Below are 20204 nucleotides of genomic sequence, written 5' to 3'. Positions count from 1 at the left end.
AGTTTTTGTACACCTCCAAGACCCCCTGGGTGTGCGGGGTCGTGGTAAATCTTGTCTAGCGTGCGCTCCATATTCAGTCAACAACACAAGTGGCCAAAATGAGGTCGACACACCGTCTTTTATTTATTTATTTATTTATGGTTTTTCAACATGTTTAGGTATTTTACACACACCGTCACATCTCTGTCTATCATGTGTCGCACTAGGTGCTGAACTGCATCACAAACATCTAATGGCACACCATTTTTAATCATCAAAACACACGCATCACAAAGAAATGCACAAAGACAAATAACGTGGCCTGTTGCAAACGCCTCAGACTCATTACAGTTTGTGAAATATGCTGTTACCACATCTTTAACCGCTGATGAACTGTGTGCTGCCACACACACGGTATCATTCCAATTTATAACATTTGTCCTTATATCGTTTAAATGGTTGTTGAATGTAACACAGTCGCGTGGGACACAGTCACCGGTAATTACCCCGTACAGAAGTGATGTCAGTCTGTTCATGGCATGGCGTCTTTTCCACGACAAAAGATACGTGGCTATTGTGATCCCAAACAACAACATCATTTTTTCTGTGGTAAATATTACAAATCTGTCGATATGCAGCAGCAGCAGCACTTGGTCCACACGGTGAAGGCGTTGCGTAAAGCGGTCTCGTGCTTGTGGTCCTCCATCGTCTCCATTTCCTCGTTGGCAGATATTCCGTCACATCCGGGTCTGAGATAGTGTCTCAGAGTCTCGGCCGCTCCTAAAAGCCTGTCTTGTGAGAAAGCCCCCGGTGATATCTGCGCAAACAGGTAATGTAGAGCTTTTCCTAGAGACTGCTTGAATACAGAGTCCAGAATCTGGTCAAAATACATACATCTGATCTGATCAAATTCAAACAAGCATGAGTGATGACGCTGACTCGGGTGGCTGATTTTACACCCACTGCAGAGAGCTTTTGTTTTTTCCCACCCTGCGTGATACTGGCAGCGTGATAGAAAGTCTTTGATCGTGTCCACGTCGTCTTTTGTCAGGGACAGTGTCGAGACATGTCCCTTCTCCTCCTTCTTCTTCTCCTTCTTCTTCACAAGCAGCGCCTCATGCGACTTCATATGAGGTGTGCAGGGTTCCACACCACCGCAATCGTTTTCCCAACACCCTCTAGTATCATCGTCGTCACAGGTGTTGATAAGGACACTACCTGTAAAAAAAAACAACAAAAAAAAAACATTAAAATCTTATACACCGTTTATCATAATTTAAAATGACAAAAAATACAAAAGTTATGCTAACCTAGGCTTTATCAGTAGTCGACGTGTCTGATGATTTTCGGGCGGCACAGGGAAGGAAGGTGACTACCCCGCGCATTAGCCTGCGCATCATCGAAAAGAAGACGTTTTCTAACACTCTGATAAGAAGAGAGGATCCTGTCTCTTCTGATGCCCTTGTCAGCTTCGTCAAACAATTTCTGCAGAGATCTCCAGTCGCACCACTGAATAAAGAAAACAGTTTTAAACCACTCGTCACGCTCTTGAAGTGTAAGAGGGTAGGGTTGTTGTCCCCATGCGTCGCGGCCTCTGCTCGCGATCACAGATTCTCGATCTTTGCACACACTGAGAAAAATAAAGTCCTCCCGCCGTTTGTTAAAACGATCCGTCTCGACGCGGTACATCTCGGGGCCCGTTTTGCTGACCCACTGCGAGACATAAATACTCTCTGGGAAACCGGGTTGGTCTAGGTCAGGGCAGACCTCTGACCAAAACAATTTCCAATCTCTATGCATCAAACTGACCGTCCATGTTTCAACGCCTGGAACCACACTGCGACCGGTGGCCGCACTGAGTGTAACGACAGAGTCCTGATATTTAACATTGTAAACATACCCATTAACCCCCTCCAGCTCTAGCTCAAATTCACGATTCTCCGGAGTAACGAGACCACTTCCTACACGTCTCCTTTTCTTGTAAGGGGCCCGAGCATCCACAACCGTCGCCGGGTCATTAGACATACCTGGGCGGTCGCTTGACCCGATGCCACTGTTGCTGGTGCAGGAAGACATGGTTGCAGAAACGTCTTGCAGAATACAGGCGATCGTTGAAGAAAAAAAAAAATCAGAGTTCCTCCCGCCGTAGCTTCGCCGTCCGAGAAGTTGAGGATGTCCTGCTGAGAAAATCCCTTGTATATATATGCACACCACCTACATCCGGCCGCAAGGAGGGGCTTTTGATTAGCCAATAGCTACGGTTTCATTCGGAACCACCCCCAGAAGGAGGCGCTATGTTTAACCAATGAGAGCAGGATTTCATATGACGTTTGTGGGGGAGGGGATTGGGGGAGGGGCGTGTGTGTGTGGGGGGGGGGGGTGCAACGCACGCACGTTTCGCGTGCACACACGCACGCGCGGTTCACGTGCACGCGCACGCACGCGCATTTCACGTGCACGCGCAAAGCTGGTCCCTATATACTACTGATATGAATGATATGAAAGGTGGGTGGCGGGAAAGTGTTTCAGCGGGGACCCATTTCACTGCTGCACACCACAGGCGTGCTAGAGCCGGCTACAGTGAGAGCATAGAGAAACGTTTAGAAAATGGCTGCCGGAGAGAGTCCTGAAAGCGAAGCAACTGTACACTTTGCTGAAGAACACGATAACCCAGAAGAACTCATACCAAAAAGAGCAGTGTTTCCCCTCTATGCAACTAGCAGCGGTGCACCGCAGCTGCTGAAGTATGACCGCAGCTGCTGAAATATGACCGCTGCTGCTGAAATATGACCGTTGCTGCTGAAATATGACCGCAGCTGCTGAAATATGCTGCTGCTGAAATATGACCGCTGCTTCTGAAATATGACCGTCGCTGCTGAAATATGACCACAGCTGCTGAAATATGACCACCACTACTGAAATATGACTGCAGCTGCTGAAATATGACCGCAGCTGCTGAAGTATGACCGCCGCTACTGAAATATGACCGCTGCTACTGAAATATGACCACAGCTGCTGAAATATGACCACCGCTACTGAAAATATGACCGCAGCTACTGAGTTGTTGGGTTTTTTTGTTTTGTTTGTTTTTTGTTTTTTTCCCGTCTTGTTATTTGGCTTTGTATCCAGTCTATACCTTGTCCTTTTATTAAACAAACTAAATAGCCTTATGTTATTCATCTTATTTACATGACAGCATGACATTTCTGTCTCTACATGGTCGCACATTTACAATTCCCCTCTGCTCTCTGTATCGCGTACGGCGTTTCGCCCTGATGCACACACACACACACACACACACACACACACACACACAGGTGAGCACATTAGAGCGCAGCTCAGGCCGCATTTTCCTGACCGAAGCCAACCCAAGTCTGAGACAATTATGACCTAGTACGGCACTAATGGAGTGGAGCCTGTGTTGCGTTCAGACGTTGTCACGTAAATAACAAATTCCAGCACTTAAATAGGCCACAACACAACAGCATGTCAAGGGGGCCGAACCCGAGCAAAATACTGTCTAATACTGTGAAACCAATATGATTTTTTTTAAAAAAAAAAAAAAGATATGAAAATTTTGTCATACTGCCCAGCCCTACGTCCATCCATCCTGTCATCCTGTCCATTCTTGTGAACGCCATATCTCAAGAACACCCTGAGATTTTTTTTTTTTTTTTTCAAATTTAACACAAAGGTCAAATCTCAGTCAAGGATGAACTCATAAGATTTTGGTGGTCAAAGGTCAAAGTCTCTGAGACCTTGCTTTCATCTCAATTTAGCAAACATGATATCTCAAGAACACCTCAAAGGAATATTTTTAAAATTTGGCACAAACATTTATTTGGACTCAAAGATGAACTGACTGGAATTTGGTGGTTGAAGGTCAAAAGTCACAGTGACTTTTACCTCGTACGTCTTGTGAACACAATATCTCAAGAACACCTTGAGGGGTTGAAGTATGCATGTTTTCACTGACATGAATGTAAACTGTAAGTGTAACTTGACTGGTGTGTGGAGGCATACAACGGCAAGGCTTAATTTAACTTTATCTTCTTAGGGTCAAAGTTAACTAAATATTGAAAGAAGCAGATTTTTTATAAGATATGATGATATATGATATGATATGGAGCAATACTAGTGTAGTTTCAGTAAGCAGTCAGCATAGCTACAGAATTACATTTAAAAGTAGCTCTTTCTGACACCAGAGCAGCAATTCAACACTACTTTCTCACATTAAGTCCCTGGCTGGTTGTAAACTAAAGTATTTGTTAGTCTTCCTCTGACTGCTGCTCCACTGCCTCCTTGTCATTTCTAGTTAGATGCTGTTGATGGCTGATGTCTGTGACCGAAACATCACCATACTTTAAAGCCCTTTTTCAATAAATCATGCGGTGAGGGGGCGACTTGTGCCTGTCGTCTCGGCTGGATGGGTCACTGAATTTTTAAGATCATCATGGTTTTGGGATAAAAACAAAATGTTGCTCTTTGAGCGCACAGCTCCATTTCAAAGTGTAACAACATTCAACACTGCTGGTGTGCTGCTATCTGTGCACCTTTTCTGACCTGATTTTAAGCAAGGTGACAGTGCCATCATCTCAGAGGACTGAGGCAGAGTTGCTGCACTTCTGTTAAGACTCAAATGCACCTGTGTTACAAAGTTCATAAAATACAAGAACTGCACGTATAGTATCTGTTAAGCTGTATACACTAATGTGATCAAATTATTATTACTGTTATTATTTTTCATTTCATTACTTCATACCAAGACCACAATCATTCCCTAATCTCACAGGAGTTGTTGATGTTTAAACTTATACAGGTGGCAAAATCAGTCATTTTGTGACAATCACAAGGGTCCTATGGAAGGCAGTTACAATCTAATTATTTTAAAGTAGAACCATTGTACAAAAGACATTAAATCTCAATCTTTTTAACTATATTTCTATTATTTTGATTTAGTGGTGTTGTGAGACTGGAGGTTTTGACTATAGTTCTTCCTAAAAATGTTGCTCTTGAAATCCATTTTTGCCTTGGAATGTGAGTGTTATTTGCTATTTTAGAATCGAAGTGTAGTTTCTGCTGTCAATGTTTAACAAAACTCTCAAATCTGATAACTGACAATAGTATCGAAGTTGCTCCATACCTCAACCTTTTCTTCCTGTGAGGACAGTACATTTTGCACTTGTAACTTTGGGCAAGCTAATTTAAAACACATCTTTCTTTCCTTCTCTGCCTTTCCTTCAATGGTACATACATACAGTAAAATAGAAGCCTTGAGACTGTGGTGAGAAGTATATATTTATAGAGATTAACAAAAATAATCAAGTTTGCAGGTTTTGATACCATTTTAGGGATGGTATGCAGTTACAGAAGATTAGAACTAAATATGTGAATCACAGATTAAAATTTAATATTCATTGAACAATGTGGTGCTGAGCTTTGCTAAGCAGTGTAAATTGACTGGCATCAGTCCTGGTCACAACAATATTTAAATGACAAAACGCAGAATGAATTAATTTCTGTGGCATTTCAGAGGACTGGCTCTCAGGGGTGAATCTGCGAACATCTTTTGCAACAAGTTCAATTATTGGTGAATTTTGACATGCAAATTTGCAGCACTAACAAATAGCAAATGGTCTTGAAGGAAGTGAATCAGGGAGGTGTGATAACAATTATTCAGACATGGCTTACAGGCGAAGTTGATGGCACAAAAACATCTTTTGAATAAACTGCTCTAGCTTATTCTGAGAATAACAGCAATTCAATACGTAGGCCTGCAAGAGGTCACTACAGATGCAGCCACATCAAATTTCCGTTTGGTTGGTGGTGGGTCCGTGACCGATCCATGACGGGTCCCTGTCGTCACCTTGACAGGCTCGTAGTGCTAATGAGACCCCCCGCGATGACGTAGAGCAAACTGGGCAGACTGCAATGGTCTGTCTATCCACCAGGAGGAGCAGTGAGTGTGGAAGCCGAAGCGGTTTACTGCGCCTCTTATTACTGAGAGAGCTTCCCACACAGAGCATTTTAATGATTATCAGGCTACCATATCATAGGTCATAAATATTATGCTTCAGCGTTTTGTTATTCAAAAGAGTTGCATGAAAATTAATGTGCTGTGACTGGGAACTGAGTGATATACAGCAAGAACAAAACTATATATATCTATATACAGTACAGGCCAAAAGTTTGGACACACCTTCTCATTCAATGCGTTTTCTTTATTTTCATGACTATTTACATTGTAGATTCTCACTGAAGGCATCAAAACTATGAATGAACACATGTGGAGTTATGTACTTAACAAAAAAAGGTGAAATAACTGAAAACATGTTTTATATTCTAGTTTCTTCAAAATAGCCACCCTTTGCTCTGATTACTGCTTTGCACACTCTTGGCATTCTCTCCATGAGCTTCAAGAGGTAGTCACCTGAAATGGTTTCCACTTCACAGGTGTGCCTTATCAGGGTTAATTAGTGGAATTTCTTGCTTTATCAATGGGGTTGGGACCATCAGTTGTGTTGTGCAGAAGTCAGGTTAATACACAGCCGACAGCCCTATTGGACAACTGTTAAAATTCATATTATGGCAAGAACCAATCAGCTAACTAAAGAAAAACCAGTGGCCATCATTACTTTAAGAAATGAAGGTCAGTCAGTCCGGAAAATTGCAAAAACTTTAAATGTGTCCCCAAGTGGAGTCGCAAAAACCATCAAGCGCTACAACGAAACTGGCACACATGAGGACCGACCCAGGAAAGGAAGACCAAGAGTCACCTCTGCTTCTGAGGATAAGTTCATCCGAGTCACCAGCCTCAGAAATGGCAAGTTAACAGCAGCTCAGATCAGAGACCAGATGAATGCCACACAGAGTTCTAGCAGCAGACCCATCTCTAGAACAACTGTTAAGAGGAGACTGCGCCAATCAGGCCTTCATGGTCAAATAGCTGCTAGGAAACCACTGCTAAGGAGAGGCAACAAGCAGAAGAGATTTGTTTGGGCCAAGAAACACAAGGAATGGACATTAGACCAGTGGAAATCTGTGCTTTGGTCTGATGAGTCCAAATTTGAGATCTTTGGTTCCAACCGCCGTGTCTTTGTGAGACGCAGAAAAGGTGAACGGATGGATTCCACATGCCTGGTTCCCACTGTGAAGCATGGAGGAGGAGGTGTGATGGTGTGGGGGTGTTTTGCTGGTGACACTGTTGGGGATTTATTCAAAATTGAAGGCACACTGAACCAGCATGGCTACCACAGCATCCTGCAGCGACATGCCATCCCATCCGGTTTGCGTTTAGTTGGACCATCATTTATTTTTCAACAGGACAATGACCCCAAACACACCTCCAGGCTGTGTAAGGGCTATTTGACCAAGAAGGAGAGTGATGGAGTGCTGCGGCAGATGACCTGGCCTCCACAGTCACCGGACCTGAACCCAATCCAGATGGTTTGGGGTGAGCTGGACCGCAGAGTGAAGGCAAAGGGGCCAACAAGTGCTAAACACCTCTGAGAACTCCTTCAAGACTGTTGGAAAACCATTTCAGGTGACTACCTCTTGAAGCTCATGGAGAGAATGCCAAGAGTGTGCAAAGCAGTAATCAGAGCAAAGGGTGGCTATTTTGAAGAAACTAGAATATAAAACATGTTTTCAGTTATTTCACCTTTTTTTGTTAAGTACATAACTCCACATGTGTTCATTCATAGTTTTGATGCCTTCAGTGAGAATCTACAATGTAAATAGTCATGAAAATAAAGAAAACGCATTGAATGAGAAGGTGTGTCCAAACTTTTGGCCTGTACTGTATGTGTGTGTATATATATATATATATATATATATATATATATAGATATAGATAGATATATATATAGTTTTGTTCTTGCTGTATATCACTCGTGGGCTGTATATCACTCGTGGGCTGCATCTGTATGTCACCATATTCTAGAAACATCTATTTCACCAGGATGCACAGATAAAATTCTCAGTGCCACTACTTGGTTTGACCGGAGCCTCAGGGTGTCAAGAGATAGTTGTTGAAGACAATACACACTACACACAGAGAAATGTGTGAGCACCCTACATAAATATGTAAATTTAATATGAATTAATTAACAGTCCTATATATGTATGGTCTGGTCAAGCTATACAATACACACTGTCAAATACGTAGTACTGTATAATTTAGTTAAATACCTCTTTTCATTTGTTCCCACATCAGAAAATTTGAATTTCCTTTGGAAGTGTTCTTTGGGCTTGCCTAATTACAAATCAGAAGAAGTTTATTATACTAAATATTGTCTTTGGGCAGAAGGGGATTAAAGAATTTGCAGCTGCTGTTGTACTGGACAAAGTTTATATTTTATCATTTACAGTGGTGTAGGAGGCATGGTAGACTTCTTGTGCTGTGCATCAATACTCAATCAATATGTTTTGGGCAAACATTCCAATAATACAGGAAACACAGCTGCCACAGGGGAAACAATATCTTCATCAATTATGTAGTTCATTCAATGAGTCATAACTGCTTCAATTATGTGGAACTGCAGATTCGAGTAGGTTGTTTTTAAACTGACATTGACAACATCACACCTAAGAACAAATCCTGCATTAAAATAAAAAGGCTGATGCAACAGCAGCTGTTTGACCTTCACAGCTCTCCATAATCAAAAACAGCTCTGTGGCTTTGGAGAGGTGAGAAACAACAGCATTAGTATGCTGCTATGAAGACTTCAAATCATTTCTCTGATATCAACAACTTGCACATGTGGACACACACACTCACACACATGCATCTGCGTAAGCCTACTACCTTGAGGAAGACAAATGCAGGCTTAAGGAACAAAGTTATCTTTCATCTCTTTCATCTCGGCTGTGTCCGAAATCCTTCACTCATTCACAACTCACAACTCTATCTAAGGACTTCTATGTAGAGAACTATATAGTGAGGTCATCGGCAGAATGAAAAAAAAAAAAAAGATAATTTCACTTTTTTTTCATTTGAAACAGAAGTGTATAACCTGCAGTTCTTGCACACCTGAGGGTGATAACGACTAAGATGTATTTAGCAAATATGAATAATTTGTTATTCCAAAGCCCTGAACTACCAAATCTACCTAACATCAGTAATGTTAATACAACAAAAACAAACAACAGTTCTGACTCTCCCATACCTGCCAACATTAAAAAGAGGGAGATTTTCTGGGGTATTGACAAATGGCCTACCCTCAACGCCCCTGCCCCCATATTACACTACACTACAGATGAATATTATAAATATGAGGATGTGAAAGTAAAATGACTTTTAATCTGTCTTAAACTCATATCTAACGGTAAAATAAAATACATAGAAAATGGAAAAAAAGTGGATAAAAAAGTTTAAACTTAGGATCAAAACTAAGCTTGTTACTGGATAGGTTATATGTGTAGTCACCTACACTGTGTAATTCTCTAGTTTGTCAGTGAAGTGAAAAACTACACTGCAGACTGAAGGCTCTATTAATAGAGACAAACAGAGGGACAGCTGACTAGATAAACCGGTCCAACACAGGCTGAATGTGCATCAGCAGAGCCCTGTTAAATCTGGTGTATGAAATGTCTGTATCATCATGCTGCATTTTTACGAGCACATCCAGCTTACAACTACCAAGTAGAATAGCAATGCGCTATTGATTCACCTCACACATCAACACTGTCTCACACACTCACGCAGTGAGAGACTGAGATTGTACTGTAGCATTGCTAGCTGCTAAAAATGAGTTTAACAATAGAATCGAGCCTTTTTGGTGTGAGTTTGTTGGGGCTGTTTTTAGGCTCGGTGTCAGATGTTAGCTGCTGCTGCTGTGTTAGCTCGTCCAGGGACGATCCTTAGCGCTGTGTCTAACCTGTTTAAAGAGGAAGTGTGCTCATTTGGAAGGGTGCCGGGCGGTCAGAGATCAGCGTTGCTATGTTTTCTCCCTCTGGAACTATAAAAGCTCTCTGGTCAGCCTGCAGCAGTTGTTGTTCTTCTTCTCTGTGTTTATTGGTGGCACGCAAACCAACTTTAAAGATGAACTGCCACCTTCTGTGTCAGGGTGTGTAGATGCTGCCATTGGTAAATTAATGAAAGCAGTCTGGCTTCGTATTATCAGTGCTACTTATCAGCTATATTTTCGGAATAATACATCATGATAAAAAATGTCCCATTATCAGACAATAATTCATCAGCTCAATATGTATCGTGCATCCCTAATTCCAATGAGTTTTGAGCTGTGTGTCACATAGATACCCTGAAGGGTGCCCCTTGGGTTGCTATGAGATACCAAGGGGCGTGACAAAGTGTCAATATTTGACGACCTGTGAATAAGAAGGGGTTTTAATGGCATAATACATGGACATTAAATTCACAAGTAATTATATTGCTAAGAAACTGGTAAAACAAACTTCAACATATCAAAAGTTAAATGGGAACTTGTACGACAGGTTGCAATAATGCTGCTGTCTCTCCTTTCTTCCATCTGCCATTTTTCCTTCATTGCAATGTTCAGTGGTATATAGTGGTTGGATATCAGTTGTACATTACTTTTCCCAATGCATTCTGCGATACTTTGAGTCCACTATACAGGGTATAAAAAATTTTCTCTATACATTCGAACAGCACTACAAAACGGCAGTCACTATATAGTGGACTATACAGTTAGTAGGACACAGGCCTTGTCTCTCTTAGCTCCAAACAGATTGACAGGTCATCTGCTGTCTCTGCTATCTTTCACTACTCTACAATAGATTCACCCCTCATTCATAAATTACAGCGCTGCAGGCCGGCTGGTGAGATTGTCTAACACGTTTAATGTGATCAGGCCAGAGAAACAAAGAGCAAGAAAGGGAGAATATTTCCCTAAACACCTCTCCTCACCAATCATTTCATTTGACACAACCTTGTCAGCTGCCGTAGTTACAGAGCATGAAACGAGCTGTCAATCATGTCTTTTTCTCCCTCCCTGCCACAGAGAGGCTCCAGGAGGACAGAGGGAAATGCAAAGACCACAAATTATTCATATATAAATTATACATATAAACAACCTCAAAGTTAAAATCCATTGCATATTTTGACATCCGTGAATATAACACATGCAGATTATACCATAACCTCCACACCTTGATGGGTCTCCCAATGGTATCTAAGATAATGGAAAAAACACTAAGAACCACTTGGGACAAATAAGAAAAGCAAAGTGGCAGTGTGACCTAATGATTGAGTGTCTCCATGGGAACACGGTTCATACTTAGAGTGTAAAAGAGCAAACTTGTTTGCAAAATGACAAGTAACTAGGAGAGTGTCATACAAGTCAGCATTTGTTTAAAAAAAGAAAAAGAAGCTGGCTGGCATTATTTAATGGACATTCGATAATACTCATATGTGTGTCTTCACTGTGTAAACAGTAGTGAAAGATTACGTACAGTACAGGCCAAAAGTTTGGACACACCTTCTCATTCAATGTGTTTTCTTTATTTTCATGACTATTTACATTGTAGATTCTCACTGAAGGCATCAAAACTATGAATGAACACATGTGGAGTTATGTACTTAACAAAAACAGGTGAAATAACTGAAAACATGTTTTATATTCTAGTTTCTTCAAAATAGCCACCCTTTGCTCTGATTACTGCTTTGCACACTCTTGGCATTCTCTCCATGAGCTTCAAGAGGTAGTCACCTGAAATGGTTTCCACTTCACAGGTGTGCCTTATCAGGGTTAATTAGTGGAATTTCTTGCTTTATCAATGGGGTTGGGACCATCAGTTGTGTTGTGCAGAAGTCAGGTTAATACACAGCCGACAGCCCTATTGGACAACTGTTAAAATTCATATTATGGCAAGAACCAATCAGCTAACTAAAGAAAAACCAGTGGCCATCATTACTTTAAGAAATGAAGGTCAGTCAGTCCGGAAAATTGCAAAAACTTTAAATGTGTCCCCAAGTGGAGTCGCAAAAACCATCAAGCGCTACAACGAAACTGGCACACATGAGGACCGACCCAGGAAAGGAAGACCAAGAGTCACCTCTGCTTCTGAGGATAAGTTCATCCGAGTCACCAGCCTCAGAAATGGCAAGTTAACAGCAGCTCAGATCAGAGACCAGATGAATGCCACACAGAGTTCTAGCAGCAGACCCATCTCTAGAACAACTGTTAAGAGGAGACTGCGCCAATCAGGCCTTCATGGTCAAATAGCTGCTAGGAAACCACTGCTAAGGAGAGGCAACAAGCAGAAGAGATTTGTTTGGGCCAAGAAACACAAGGAATGGACATTAGACCAGTGGAAATCTATGCTTTGGTCTGATGAGTCCAAATTTGAGATCTTTGGTTCCAACCGCCGTGTCTTTGTGAGACGCAGAAAAGGTGAACGGATGGATTCCACATGCCTGGTTCCCACTGTGAAGCATGGAGGAGGAGGTGTGATGGTGTGGGGGTGTTTTGCTGGTGACACTGTTGGGGATTTATTCAAAATTGAAGGCACACTGAACCAGCATGGCTACCACAGCATCCTGCAGCGACATGCCATCCCATCCGGTTTGCGTTTAGTTGGACCATCATTTATTTTTCAACAGGACAATGACCCCAAACACACCTCCAGGCTGTGTAAGGGCTATTTGACCAAGAAGGAGAGTGATGGAGTGCTGCGGCAGATGACCTGGCCTCCACAGTCACCGGACCTGAACCCAATCCAGATGGTTTGGGGTGAGCTGGACCGCAGAGTGAAGGCAAAGGGGCCAACAAGTGCTAAACACCTCTGGGAACTCCTTCAAGACTGTTGGAAAACCATTTCAGGTGACTACCTCTTGAAGCTCATGGAGAGAATGCCAAGAGTGTGCAAAGCAGTAATCAGAGCAAAGGGTGGCTATTTTGAAGAAACTAGAATATAAAACATGTTTTCAGTTATTTCACCTTTTTTTGTTAAGTACATAACTCCACATGTGTTCATTCATAGTTTTGATGCCTTCAGTGAGAATCTACAATGTAAATAGTCATGAAAATAAAGAAAACGCATTGAATGAGAAGGTGTGTCCAAACTTTTGGCCTGTACTGTATGTGCTTATGCACATACAGCAAGCAGAGGACTCAGTGGGGACCAAGCACCTACCGCAGCAAGCCAACACGCCATCTGTGGTCATTTTGACTCGACCAGTGGAATTCACTACAAACCGATTGGCTGGAGAATCAGGTGACCAGCTTTACATTCCACAACCAGCCTCCAGCAGTTCAGCCAGCTGAGTTGTAGGTGACACCATCAGCCACCTTGAGTTGAGCTCTGATTGGCCATTTCACACCGCTGCAACATTTCACTTCAACGTTCTAAAATGGTATTGTTTCGTCGCAAATCTTTGGTCACATGTGTGACTTTCTGCCAAGTGTATGGACACAGCTCTCATTTTAGTTACAGAAGGACCGGATGGCTTGTGGCAAGGATCGTGGTACCCCATATTCCCACAGTACCCCCAACAGGACTCCCTGAGGAATGCAATCATAAGCTTTCTCCTAGTCCTCAGAGCACATGTGGGCACATTTCCACGACCCCTCCAGCAGCCCTGAAAGGGTAAAAAGCTGATTCACTGTTGTATGGCCAGGATGGAATACACATTGCTCCTCCTGATTCTGAGGCTCAACAATCAGCGGGAGCCTCCTTTCCAGCACCCTGGGATAAACTTTCCTGGGGAGGCTGAGCAGTGTGACACCCTAATAATTGGAGCACATCCTTCGGTCCCCTTTTGTAAAAATGGGAACCACCACCAGGGCCTTCAGCATCTCAGGGTGAACCTCATCTACATCTGGTGCTCGGGCCTTTGTATGTGTGTAAAATGAATAAAAAATAACAGAAATTAAAAAAGAAACTTCCCAAGGGAACAATTATAGTGCTTATATATTAAACCATGTGTATTATTGAATTACATGCTAAATTTTGAAATACAAGACAAAAAAAGCAAGAGTACAGATCATGATTATGAGCATCTATCAGTTAAACCCTTCCAAAAGTGAAACAGAATGCATTAATGCCCTCCTTGTATTTCAGCCTGCTGTGGTACATAACTGGCAGTCTGTTCATTTACTATGTGGCTGTCATGTGTCTGTCTGGTGTCTGCAGAGAGGCAGAATCAACACGCACCTTACTGGAATCCATTTAATAGCACAGCCGAACTTAGACTCTGTTCATTTCCACATAAAATATAACCTGGGTGTTGCAAGCCTATATCCATCCATAAGCACAGCATCAACATCTGCCCACTGCCATGTTGCTGTGAGAGTTTGTTACAGGCTGCAGGGCCTTCAGAGAAAAACCTTTATTTTTATAGTGTTCATGAATTAAAGATGGCTTCCCCTGGGGTGTTGAGGGAGAGTAGAGGCTTTATGGATCTCTCTCTCTCTCCTCTGCATTAAATCTCCTGAATACCACAGGCCATGTCTCAGGATGTTAGACACGGAAAACAATAACAGCCAAACATTCTTATCTAGCTGTTTGTTTGTATTTCTTCCTCTCAATACTCGTTTTCCTTCTTGTTTTCTGCCTTGCTTCCTGCCCTTGCTCTCATTCTTGCTATGTTCTCAGCTCTGAAAGTTCAAGCCAGTCTATTAAAAACTGCATTACCCACAAGTCAACAGGTTATGCAGTCCATTATGGCTGAAGGTCAGGTTCTCTTGTTCTGTAGTGGGTGGATTTTGGGTGACAGAACAGGCAGATGTGGATGGCATAACAGACAAGATCTGCTTCAGCAAGCATCAAAACACAGTCTGAATATACAATATCAACAACATCCCTCACAGTGCTTTTGTCTGTGGGAATAGTAGGGAGCTTGGCATTTTATTTTGAGCAGTGAAAAACAACCAATTATATATCATTTAAAATTTATGAGGATTAGAATTTGGCTGATTTTGGTTTCTGTTTTTTATAACAGGCGGATATCAGGACTAATACAGCCTTGTTTTTTTGGTGAAAACTGAAAAAAAAAGACTGGTGGTGATAGCTCGCATCATTGTTGACATGTTGGCAAGGGACCAGACGAAGACACTGAATAAAAAGGGGAGACAAACATCAGCTTTCTGACAACAAAACCTGTCAGAACATCAAGTAGGAAGGGGTCAGAGGTCATAAACCAGTGGATGATGAGAGAGAGCTCAAACAACATGGGCCTCCTTACAGAGGCAGGGTTAGTTCTTCCCATTATGTACTGATCGACCACCTTTTACCACATGACAACTAAACCATCTCCATGACAACTAAATTAAATTCATTCACTGATGAAAACTATAAGATGTGTTTTAAATTGTTCGAAAAAGCTGGATAGTGGAGTAAGGACTTTGGTCAAAAAATTGTTTCCACATGTGGACACGTTCAACATACATACAGTACAGGCCAAAAGTTTGGACACACCTTCTCATTCAATGCGTTTTCTTTATTTTCATGACTATTTACATTGTAGATTCTCACTGAAGGCATCAAAACTATGAATGAACACATGTGGAGTTATGTACTTAACAAAAAAAGGTGAAATAACTGAAAACATGTTTTATATTCTAGTTTCTTCAAAATAGCCACCCTTTGCTCTGATTACTGCTCTGCACACTCTTGGCATTCTCTCCATGAGCTTCAAGAGGTAGTCACCTGAAATGGTTTCCACTTCACAGGTGTGCCTTATCAGGGTTAATTAGTGGAATTTCTTGCTTTATCAATGGGGTTGGGACCATCAGTTGTGTTGTGCAGAAGTCAGGTTAATACACAGCCGACAGCCCTATTGGACAACTGTTAAAATTCATATTATGGCAAGAACCAATCAGCTAACTAAAGAAAACCGAGTGGCCATCATTACTTTAAGAAATGAAGGTCAGTCAGTCCGGAAAATTGCAAAAACTTTAAATGTGTCCCCAAGTGGAGTCGCAAAAACCATCAAGCGCTACAACGAAACTGGCACACATGAGGACCGACCCAGGAAAGGAAGACCAAGAGTCACCTCTGCTTCTGAGGATAAGTTCATCCGAGTCACCAGCCTCAGAAATGGCAAGTTAACAGCAGCTCAGATCAGAGACCAGATGAATGCCACACAGAGTTCTAGCAGCAGACCCATCTCTAGAACAACTGTTAAGAGGAGACTGCGCCAATCAGGCCTTCATGGTCAAATAGCTGCTAGGAAACCACTGCTAAGGAGAGGCAACAAGCAGAAGAGATTTGTTTGGGCCAAGAAACACAAGGAATGGACATTAGACCAGTGGAAATCTGTGCTTTGGTCTGATGAGTCCAAATTTGAGATCTTTGGTTCCAACCGCCGTGTCTTTGTGAGACGCAGAAAAGGTGAACGGATGGATTCCACATGCCTGGTTCCCACTGTGAAGCATGGAGGAGGAGGTGTGATGGTGTGGGGGTGTTTTGCTGGTGACACTGTTGGGGATTTATTCAAAATTGAAGGCACACTGAACCAGCATGGCTACCACAGCATCCTGCAGCAACATGCCATCCCATCCGGTTTGCGTTTAGTTGGACGATCATTTATTTTTCAACAGGACAATGACCCCAAACACACCTCCAGGCTGTGTAAGGGCTATTTGACCAAGAAGGAGAGTGATGGAGTGCTGCGGCAGATGACCTGGCCTCCACAGTCACTGGACCTGAACCTAATCGAGATAGTTTGGGGTGAGCTGGACCGCAGAGTGAAGGCAAAGGGGCCAACAAGTGCTAAACACCTCTGGGAACTCCTTCAAGACTGTTGGAAAACCATTTCAGGTGACTACCTCTTGAAGCTCATGGAGAGAATGCCAAGAGTGTGCAAAGCAGTAATCAGAGCAAAGGGTGGCTATTTTGAAGAAACTAGAATATAAAACATGTTTTCAGTTATTTCACCTTTTTTTGTTAAGTACATAACTCCACATGTGTTCATTCATAGTTTTGATGCCTTCAGTGAGAATCTACAATGTAAATAGTCATGAAAATAAAGAAAACGCATTGAATGAGAAGGTGTGTCCAAACTTTTGGCCTGTACTGTACATTAAACAAACATTCTCAGAGCATGAAAAACAGCTTTAAAAAAGATGTATAATAATAATAAATAAACCTCGCTCTCACCCCCATATGTTGGGGGTTGTGATCTATCTATCTATCTATCTATCTATCTATCTATCGATTTTTTTACATCATAATTCCCTCTGTAGTATCTATTCTATATTGCTAAATCAACAAATGCATCTGTCAAACAGATGTATTGATTCTTGTTTCTCACTAAAAACTACATTTTACAAGTTTGCATTGAACTCACTATGAGAATGTCATCACCCAATATTCATATTTACTGAAGAGAAGATGAATGCATCATAATGTAACTCAATGCAATCTCCCTGAGCAGTTAGTCAAAGCCACTGGATGCTAACAGCTAACATTAACTAGCTCTCCTCCTACCCTTTAGTGATCTCTATGAAGCACAGATGAAACACATAATAATGTGATTTATGTTGTGAAACTGTCACAATGAAGTTTAGACAACATAACTGAGTGAGTGACGTCAGTACTTGACGACCATAAAGAATAAAAAAAAAAAAAAATAACACTGACTTATTGTTTTTCACAGTAAAACCAGATGACCCATCCACCTCCCCTCCCTTCCAACCTATGTGGACTGTCTTGATGTTTATACTACATCAGTTAATCTCAGTGTCAAGTATTGCTTCAGATGTGTTTGCCTCAGACTAAAATTAAATGCTAACGATTCTAATGAAGATGCTAAAGGGTGCCTTTAGTGTCAATATCACAGGCTTGACATGTCCTGGGAAAAGAGAACAGGCTGGTTTTCACTTACATATCTTCACTTACATACCTTGTGATGACAGCCACACGTTCCTCTGTCTCAGCTTCTTGTTACTGCATTTCTTCAGCTATGAAGTCTGTTTCAAATAAACCTCTTTAAACATGATATGAAATGTGAAGTCATCCATTTTCTATTAGCAGTGTTTATATTAGGAAATTAAGTTTAAAGTCTGCCTCCTCTGCCTTCAACATATGCATACACACACCACGCAGACAGAGGTCCTGTTTATTACCGTTTTGAGGACCTTCCACCGAGAAAATTTGTTCCAGCTAATTACCTCTTTCAGTGACATTTTCTGTATTGTGGAGCTTGAAAGGTCTTTATTCCCTTTATAAATAGTTTGAGAAAGCAATCTTAGCTCTAAGTCCACTTACTGGCTTTTTTCTGGAGCTTTCAACATCATGAGCGGATGGAGTAATACATACTAACATAGTAATAACACCTTCTTCCAACACATTACAAACTAACTCACACACATCAAGTAAGCTATTATGCTGCTAACCACCACCACCAACAACACAAAAGATCAGCAGTAAGAACTCTGTTCTACCCAGTTTCCACCAAATTTAGCTAGTGTAATTTTCAGGTCCATACTTGTATTTTGAGTTTCTACTGAAACATGTTTACGTGCTTTAATGGTCAAAAAACACTTTTTTGACCATTTTAAGTCAAAAGGAATAAGCACTTACTGAAAGGGGTCTGCCCATTGGTCCGACAACCCATTGGTCCGACATCCCATTATTCCGACCATATTAAACTCATTGTTCCGAAGTCCCATTGTTCCGAAATCATCATGATGCCCTGTGGTTAAGGTCTGGTTAGGTTAAGGCACGAAAACCACTTGGTTAGGGTTAGGAAAAGATCATGATGTGGGTTAAAATGAAAAAGAAAGTGGCAAACACATAAGCCGTGAGCCTGCTTCGCCTCAAGCCTTTCCCAGCTGACCCAGAGCCGGTCGCGGCGCACCATCAAGTAGAAATACGCCCGCCGGGAGCCGTTCAGCACCACGGAGAGCTCCCCACACAACCCCGACCCCAGAGTTCATAACAGGAGGTTATGGTGTTTCATTCTCTCCTCTCTATGAAACTTGTATCTCGACCAGTAGCCTACTTTTGTTGCGTTTGCTGATCCTCTATGGTACACAAATACAGTATAGCCTAGTATAATCACATATCGGAACAATGGGACGTCGGACTAATGAGAGGTCGGAACAATGCTACGGCACCTACTGAAACCCATTTAACACCTTAAGATCTCTGCAGGTACACCCCAAGGACAAGACAATGTAAGAGGCTTTGTTGAAGGTGTGTTGCTTCCACAGACTACAAGAATAATGGATGTAGCTACTGAGATGTCACCCATTGGGTTTTGGATTGCAATTTCAGTGCCTGAGTGCAGCATTTCAGCTGTGGTCGTTTTGGCTTTTTGGAGCCAGAAGTGACCATATTTGGCTGAGAGGGTGGCGCTGTGGAGGAGCGAGGGGTGGGTCTGACTCACAGACTGTAGCGATGCCTCACAGGCAGCCCGTCAATCAAAGCGGCCCAGCTCTTAATTATGTACAACTTTAAACATTATTTAAATGTAAACAGGTGAGTAATATAAAAATCCACCCCCTGTACAGTTGCCATAAATGTTGAAATTAGCTATAGCAACCAAAACTCTTTTTATGCACCGGGCTGTAAAGAAGGCCAATCAAGGAACTGCAGTTTTTGGCACTTCCGTGTTAGCTTCATTTTTCAGCTTCGGAGATTGGCACTTGGTTGCTTCAGGCACTTTTGAGAGATGAAATAACATCTGCAAAGTCCAATTTGAGTAACAGATCCATGATTGCGAAGGCTCATCAGACACTAAAAGACCGCACAGCCATTGGTTATACTAAGAGACAGGATTTTATAACGCTGGGAAGTTATCACAGTGGAAGATATACTTTATTCATCCCTAAGGGGATATTCAGATTTCTTTATTTTTCACTCTATTGTCATATACACACAGATGCGAAAAACATATGCACAAACAGGACCAATACATGCATTAAATGGAGAGATGTCAGAGTAAGGGGGCTGCCTTGGTCAGGCGCCCCGAGCGGCTGGGAGGGGTTCAATGCCTTGCTCACGGGCATCTTGGCAATGCCCAGGAGGTGAACTGGCATCTCTCCAGTCCATGCTCCATACCTGGCTTGTTTGGGGACTTGAACCGACAACCCCAAGTTCCCAAGCCAAGTCCCTATGGAGTGAGCTACTGCCACTTTGTCGCAAAGAAAGCAAGGTAGGAATACACTATTCACTTGACAAAAAATGTGTGCTTGCATGTTTCTAAGTAGCCACTGCACCATATAGCTGGATAACCAGCATTGCAGTGTGGCAAAAAGTGAGTCAGGTTCAACTTTTGGCCACATGATCTTGAGAGT

The 20204-nt window shown here is 42.1% G+C and overlaps 1 protein-coding gene and 1 long non-coding RNA gene across 2 annotated transcripts in view; both read right to left on the bottom strand.

Moving 5' to 3' along the window:
• The window catches only part of naaladl2 (N-acetylated alpha-linked acidic dipeptidase like 2), an 814243-nt gene that overhangs the window by 548197 nt on the left and 245842 nt on the right, over positions 1-20204 (bottom strand). The gene's annotated exons all lie outside the window — the stretch shown is intronic.
• On the bottom strand, positions 118-2324 carry LOC144463708 (uncharacterized). The gene is made up of 2 exons (XR_013491743.1): positions 1290-2324; positions 118-1197 (listed from the first exon to the last, which is right to left on the bottom strand). It is a non-coding gene; the product is annotated as an uncharacterized LOC144463708 (long non-coding RNA).

The sequence above is a fragment of the Epinephelus lanceolatus genome, chromosome 6 (assembly GCF_041903045.1).
Source record: "Epinephelus lanceolatus isolate andai-2023 chromosome 6, ASM4190304v1, whole genome shotgun sequence".
In the NCBI taxonomy this organism is placed as follows: Eukaryota; Metazoa; Chordata; class Actinopteri; order Perciformes; family Serranidae; genus Epinephelus; species Epinephelus lanceolatus.
This window is presented reverse-complemented; position numbering and strand designations above follow the sequence as displayed.